Source organism: Rhipicephalus microplus, chromosome 5 (genome assembly GCF_043290135.1).
Source record: "Rhipicephalus microplus isolate Deutch F79 chromosome 5, USDA_Rmic, whole genome shotgun sequence".
NCBI classification, from domain to species: domain Eukaryota; kingdom Metazoa; phylum Arthropoda; class Arachnida; order Ixodida; family Ixodidae; genus Rhipicephalus; species Rhipicephalus microplus.
Window position 1 is genome coordinate 72383877 of NC_134704.1, and position 8130 is coordinate 72392006.

An 8130-nucleotide genomic window follows, 5' to 3' on the forward strand; every position below is an offset into this window, starting at 1 on the left:
TTGCTTCGTCATTCAGGGAACGCCAGTACTCATATGGATGTCGTCACATTGCTACCGTAGAGTACAAACCATTATTACAACGTTCACAAAAGAACGATGAATCACAGCAGACACAAACCATGATCACATGCATTTCACAGAACCGTTATCGAAAAACGCAATGTTCTGCAGGAAGCACGTAGGTATATACACAGGTGCGACCTCCTGCTTTCAAAGAGTACTTCGTAAAGCTACTGACACACCAACGCGAGGTTTAAAGTCGCTCATACTTGTTTAAAAAGAGTAAACACATTTGTTTTCGAAACCATGACTATATAATTGACACCTCTCATGTGATGTGGTCAGTTCAGCCATCATACACGTAAACGAGCGCAAATCTTGGACTGAAGGCACGAATTGTTTGATCCAGAAACATCATTTGCCGTTGGCTGGCCACCTTTGCCGATTTCATCTGATGTTGGCTGACATTTTTATGGCGAGCAATGATGGCGCAGAAACATTTCTTCTTTCTAAGTGGCAAACAACAATAGAAACAGAGGTTGATCGAAAAGAGAAAACTCACGAACAAGCGCTTTGATTTCAGTCACAGGTTCATAACTTTTAGGTTGAAAACACACCTTGTCCGTTAAGCCGGTCCACATGAAACGGTCATCAGAATGCGATAAGCAGCTGCGCGTGTCACAGCGTCAAGTGACTGCACATGCTGGATGAATATGGTATGCGGTTGACGCAGACTCTAGAAATATTTGTGTGTCGCTCCAATCAACACTCTTCCGAGGGGGAACAAATCAATCAGGATCTAAAGTAAGTTTTTTGTCACTACTATTGTTTCGATGCTGAAACAGAAATAAGGGCGGCAAAATACAGGTATTAAAATGTATATGAGTTTTCGCAAAAATAGACCAGAACTTTTATTCACGAGAACGCCTTTTACTGGAACCTTTTCTTAATAGTTTTGCCTCTCACAATATTGCGCACATAAGCTATAGATAGCTAATTACAAACGAATAAAAACCGTTATGCATTCGAACCCACCAGGCTGACGCGTTTTCTAAATTAAACCAGTTGAATCCTTGAGGTTTGCTTGTAAGAGAATGGTTGACACCACTCACACACGCTTACTTGGTAAATGAATAATATCTTAGGGTAGAATCTCGAGGGGAAAGTTACACACCAATATACGGGATGGGATAATGTTATAACCAGAGCCCTATGAACCAAACAAAACTGTCACTCTCCATCGATAACGTTAACCAAACCAAGCAAACAGTACCGCGCGTAATTCCTCAAAACTGCGAGACATTCAGCAATATGCCACGGTGGCAAGTGTTTGAAGCTCGGTCTATTACCGTGCGTGTATACAGGCAGCGGAGACCACATGTATGAGAACAGGGGTGAACACTCTGCACACACATGGATGGCTCGTAGTTTTCACGCACAACACCTCTACGGCTTCGAGTGTCCGAGCAGGCAAAGAATGAAGATTAAATACAGTCTGGGGGGGGGGGGGCATCACTATTGACCCTTGAGTTTCGTACTAGATTCGCCTTGCTTCGGGGGTCCGTAGCTCTTCACGTAGAAGTCACTGAAAAGGTAGAAGAAGAGCGCAGCCTCCAGGGCCATGAAGACCGCGAAGGGCCGCGGGAAGTCGCAGTCCTTGAAGACCGGCACCAGGCTGTGCACCATGAGCACGAAGAACTGCGCGATCTGGAATATGGTCACGTAGCGCTTCCACCACAAGTTCGGCCTGATCGACGGCGGCAGTGCGGCCAGCGCGTAGTACGAGTACATCACCACGTGCACAGAGCAGTTGAGCAGTGGGAACAGGGCCACCTGTCCCATGATGGCCAGGTTCACGTCGAGCCACACAGTGATGAGGGCCAGCGTGTGGTGCAGCACGTGCAGGAAGCTGATATGATCGTTCTTCTTGCGTAGCACGAAGAACACAGTGTCCAGGAGCTCGCCCACCTTGAGCATCACGTACCACCAGCAGTAGTACAACATCACCTCGAAGAACGGGTTCGTCTTGGAGTCGTTCGCCTGGCAAACCAGACTGTAGCCGCTTCTAAAGTACGCCAGCTTCGCGGTCTGGTAAGCGAAGAACATGCTGAGCGCCACCATGGCGAGGTTGTACGCGATAAGAACGGGACGCATGGAGAAGGCTTTGCAGTCCCTCATGAGTCGGGGTCCCACGTAAAGGCATCCCACCAGGTACAGGGCCAGGATGCTGGTGATTGCCACTGGGCTTCCCATGAGTGGCCAGTCGCGGATCCGCTCGTCGGGCTTGAACCAAGAGAACTCCGAGTGATTGCTCGTGGCTTCCGTCCCGTCGACACCCTGTGGCTGCCACATGTCCTGCTGTTGCTGCATTTTGGCGACTGTCTCTGCTGCTGCTGGTGCTGTCTGAAACGTCAACGAGAGAAGAAGACGCGCTATACAGAGGTGGCATCGTCAATCCTAGCAGTGCAAGTACTGCGTCTCGTCGATTTTGTACCACGCCTCTTGGTTTACTCAGTAGCACACGTTCGAGCTAAAATTATGTCTTTTTTTTTCTCTGTGCACCTTTGGAATGTTTTCATGTTGCCTTGAATTTAGCAAACGTAGTAGCATGTTGCCGCAATATCGGGCTCAAGGGCTGCTGTTCATGTTACATCGTCGAAAAAACCTCAGTTATAAGGTGAATTGCGTGTATTACACCGAAACACACACACACACACACAACACACACACACACACACACACACACACACACACACACACACACACACACACACACACACACACACACACACACACACACACACACACACACACACACACACAAGCCTTTTTTCGCCTCAAGCTACATAGGATACGGTTCATTTACTTGTTTGTTTAATTATTTACAGATATAGGTGGGTGGGTGCGCAGTTACGAAAATAACAGGATCAAATAAATGGTATAAGGGCATCTAAAGTTCTTTTGTTTAAATTAAAAAAATACATGTTTTGCGTACGTGCACTATATGAGTGTTCTTTCAGAAGAGCATGGTTGGACCTCAGTTTTGATTGATTTCCTTTTCTTCGTCGCAGCAGCGCTCTTATGCATGAGGTTTATCGTGTCTCATAGATAGATCATCTTGAACCGAAACGCCCTCTCTTCTTTCGCCTATTTCTCGCTCTCAGAACACGTGCCCCGATTTGTCCGGCGTGCGATGCAATAACTCTGACGTGAGAGAGCGCAAGCATGTCAGAGTGCTTGCTCTGACGGTCCTAGCTAAGGTCCATAATGCTAGGTCCAAGCTAGGTCCCAAGGTCCATAATATCTACGTTTAAATTGTCGGCTAGTATAAAGAACGAACAGATTCACATACGGACGGATGGACGGACGGCCGCAAGGATGGACATCGGATGCGAGAAAGTTGCAGTTGAGGCGTGATTTTATAAATTAAATTATAAATTTCACGAGTTGTTCACAGCTATATAGGTGTAGGCCCGTGTACTCAGATTTGGGTGCACGTTAAAGAACCCCAGGTGGTCGAAATTTCCGAAGCCCTCCACTACGGCGTCTCTCATAATTATATGGTGGTTTTGGGACGTTAAACCCCACAAATCAATCAATCAATCACAGCTATATAGCCTTTTAGACTTCTTTGTGTACCTTAAATCTGAACATTTTGACAGAGTTGCCTGTCCGGTTGGGTAATTAATTAAGGCTCACAATGCTCCAACCCAAAATGGGTTTCTTTTTCTCGGAACCAACTCGGCTCCTTCTTTAGGGGAAGCTATAGCGGATGTGTTCAGGTGCAACTCTTAACGTCTTTGACAGCCCAGCTGTCGACAAGGAGAGAAGGCACGTCTTCTTTCTTGCTGAAAGTGGTAAGGGTGTTCTGGTTACTGTGGCTGCGTGGGGTTCAACGGCCGTGAGCGGCCCGGGACCGTAGAGGTCTCGGTTTGGCTTGCTTTTCTTGCAGTAGTTTAGCCATGGTCGTAAACAGACGGTAGGTTTACTTTTTAACGGCTTAAGTGGTTTTTTTTCCAGTACTTTGAATTTACCATGAACTGTCGTATTTGTTGGTTTGTTTATATTGTCAGAGTGTCGTTTTATTTTTCGAGAGACAATAAAGTTGACCAAAAGAGAAAATTTACGGTTTACTACCCTGCTGTGGGGAAAGGAAAATAAGATAGAAAAATCGGGAGGGAAAAAAGTGGTATGGTTAAAAAGAAAGAACAAATCGTGCACACGTACAAACACGAAACCAATGTTATGGTCGGTATCTTTCGAGTGTTATTCAATGGGGTTTTGATGTCTTTACAACGTCCTCATCTCGTTTTTTGGTGCCTAATTTTTTGGTAAATCTTTTAGGAGCAAAGCTCCTAAAGCCGTGGGTCTGTCTGTGCATGTATATTTGTTACCCGTTCGTAACCACCTAGTTGTATGACTCAATCAGCAGGTGGCACTCGTGTGCAAGTAACAGACAGACAGACAGACAGACAGACAGACAGACAGACAGACAGACAGACAGACAGACAGACAGACAGACAGACAGACAGACAGACAGACAGACAGACAGACAGACAGACAGACGCACGGATGGATGGACAGAAGCACGGACAAACGGACGGAAGCATGGATGGGCAGACATACGGATGGACGGAGTCAAGGACGGACGGACGGACGGACGGACGGACATAAGCATGGACGAGTAGACTCACGGACAGAAGCACAGACTAACGGAAGGACGGAAGCAGGGACGGATGGACGGACAGATGGACGCACGGAAGCATGCACAGACAGGCGGACGAATGCACGAACGAATGGAAAGGTGGGATAGTTGGTAATTCATAATTGTTCAGTGAACTGGGAGCGTGGGAGGAATGAAGCAAAGAGGAGGCACACAGTATGGACTCACGGATGGATGGACAGAAGTACGGACGATCGGACGGACGGATGGAAGCAAGGACGGATGGATGAGCGGGTGAAGGGACAGACGGAGGAAGGGCATATTGCCTCGGTTCTCAGCCGAGCATTTTGAGTTCAAAACTTCCATCGCAGCCTCCCAATGAAAGCTCTCAGCACAGTGGTACAGAACAACGGACACCCTTTGGCAGCGACACTCGAAGAATAACACCTATCCGCTGCTATTCGCGTCTTTAAAACAACTTTTTTTCATCCCTAAGCCGACGCACTAGTCAGCGGGAAAAGCGCAAAGCGCGTCAGTATATCGACCTGACGATTGGTCGAATAATAGCATTCCGTGACAAGTTTAGATGGCTGAATAGGTTGGTGTTTTGAAATTTCTTTATAACGAAGAAACAATCGTCCACATGCCTGAAGAAAACTTTGAGATTTTGCGCAAAATTTTAAATTTTGGCGTAAAAGCGATTGCGAATGCAGGTCTCGTTGCTTTTTCGTCAGAGCAGTGGTCCCGTATCCTGAAAACTGAAAAACCGTTAGTGAATAATGAAGCTGAAGCCTAAAATCCCTTCATGGACCACTATGAAGCAGGGACCGGATTCAGAAAGTTTACTGTAGGAACCGTTCGCTAATTGGATTCGCTAATGACCCGTCGAAGATCACGATAGCATGTCCACTCCCTCCTAATGAACTATTGAATAGACTGGACCGCACAGTGATGCCTTTTCATGACTCCCTTTGCATGTGCCATGAAAAAAGAATGGCTGACGTTAAGCATTTATGAATCGTTTGTTTTCTGGATTAACACGTATGACTATGATTGGACTGCCGCTCTCCCGCCCACTAATGATAATTAATGATGGCAACAGAGTTACGTGGTAAGTAATGCTAAAGATTCTGTTTTGTACTAGACCATATGCAGATATGTGCTTACTTTTCTGTGTCTTCTCAAATGCGCACTCCACCACTCTCTCACTTCTCTTCCGAAGATCTGGCTTTCCGAGTCAACAGCGACGCTACTGAAGAGGTATTTTGAGGCATTCGTTGCGATACATGGAACTTTATAGCGTCTGTAAAAAAACTCGTCACAAGAAAGAAAGAAACGAAGAACCTTATGAAAACAGTTTGCTTTAGGCATACATGTAATGTAGCTCTCTACGGCAAACTTTTTTTGCTGTTCCTTTTTTGTTCTTGCTTTTCAGACTACTGCGAGAGTTTCGCCTCGTTCTGAGGCGCTGGGTATTTTACTTATTTTTATTAGAAACTAGTTTATCTTGCTCAACAGCGCACACTGGTTAGTTTAGTCTAACGATATGCACCCTAAGTCTACCGAGACACCACGCTTGGTCATCGAACGAGCAGTACTGGAAAGAATCTCGAAATTGCGTTCTGAAAGGCTTACAGAAAAAAAAAGTCTGCTTTTTTATTTTAGTGTCGAGGCAAATGAGCTGAAAGCCGGCCGTTGAAAGAATGGAGACAGCATTAAAGAAAAATTTTTTAGTATTCCCCAATTCGACTTAGTGGTAACCTTTTTTGATGTGCAACGAGTGAACAAAATTAGTTCAGTTTCATTGATTCACATGTGAGGTTTAACGTCCCAAAACCACCATATGAGTATGAGAGACGCCGTATAGTGGAGGGCTCCGGAAATTTCGACCACCTGGGGTTCTTTAACGTGCACCCAAACCTGAGTACACGGGCCTACAGCGTTTCCGCGTCCGTCGGAAATGCAGCCGCCGCAGCCGGGATTCGATCCCGCGACATGCGGGTCAGCAGCCGAGTAGCTTAGCCAACAGACCACCGCGGCGGGGAAAGGTTGGTTCAGTTTCCAACGATAGATAACATACCCGCAGGTCGCGGAGTCGAATCCCGGCTCCGGTAGCTGCATTTTTAATGGAGGCGAAATGATGTAGGCTCGAGTGGTCAGATTCGGGTGCAGGTTAAGGAATCCCAGCTGGGTCGCAATTTCAGGAGCCCTCCACTACGGCGTCTCTCATAATCGTTGGTATGGTGGTTTTGGGACGTTAAACTTCACATATCAATCAATCAACGATGCAAAGTCTGTGCTCAAGTAAACAAGAAAACAAGGAAAAGAAAGGTTTTAGAGATGATAAAACTCTAAAACTGGGAAAAACCACTACACAGGCGTTATGTAATGCGAGAAATGGCGTTAAATATTGCGTGGCAGAAGCGCAGGATCGCACCAGGCGTCGATACCCCGTAGGAAGTGGGTGGTTTAAAGGGCCTCCCATTACAAAGCGCTATGAGGTGATTAATCACCGTTACCAACAGCAACAGCAAAGTGTGCGCAGCTGCGTAGGCGTGCGTATGTGTGCGTAGGCGCGCTTTGTCGACGTGCAGCGGGGAATCCCCTGGTTTGCGAAATGGACTATGGCGTAGTGTGCACTTATTTAATTTACTTGTGGTATAAGCATTCCAGGAGAGCCTCAAAAGGCAAGCTTTCTTCTTGCGCATGGATATTCCTTTACTTGTGGCCCCGTTGTCGTGCTGACTGAGGTGAAATGCGAGGCTAATGACTTAGAGTGTGGTATGAACAATATCCAATAACGCTAATGCGTTTTACATTGAAGGTGAAGATCAAGTGCCCTTGAATTTTTTTTTGGGGGCGGGGGGGGGGGGCTGAACATTTTGGACGAATAATGGAAAAAAATTCACATTTCACATGTTTAAACGCGGTATTTTTAAGAGCGAAACTCTCAAAGCTTGCGGTAAAACACACCCCCCCCCCCCCACACACACACACACTTCTTCGCACCGTTGTCTAGCAATAAACAAGCCACAGTTGCGCACCAAATGATTGTGAGCTCGCCTAGCCACGCATGCGCCAAGCAGCCGCCGGCAAGCCACGCCTACCGATAAAGACAGCTCGCGCAGCCGAGATTTCTCGGTGCGGCGCGAGCCGAGCACAAGCGACGAAAGGCCTGCGATTCTAACAGAGGGCACTCGGAAACATTCACGAGAAATCGTGGCGCTGGAGTAATGACATTATTGGATGGCTTGTGACCTGCTGTGGTTCGACGCTACTCAGCCTACACCAAGGAAAGACCGAGCGACAGCGCAGAAGGCCACGTTAATCTTCTATAAGATCGACCAGCTTCGCTGTTTCTTGAAGGTTTGACACGGCTAGATCTAAAATTATTCATTTATTTGTATGGAACGCTCTTTATGACTTGCGCATACAAGACGAGGCTTGAAGACATTGCAAACAGTTGA

The 8130-nt window shown here is 46.7% G+C and overlaps 1 pseudogene; it reads right to left on the reverse strand.

Annotated features, from left to right (window-relative positions):
* Positions 1–1390: 1390 nt before the first annotated feature.
* Positions 1391–5915, reverse strand: LOC119173433 (very long chain fatty acid elongase 4 pseudogene; annotated as a pseudogene).
* Positions 5916–8130: the final 2215 nt, after the last annotated feature.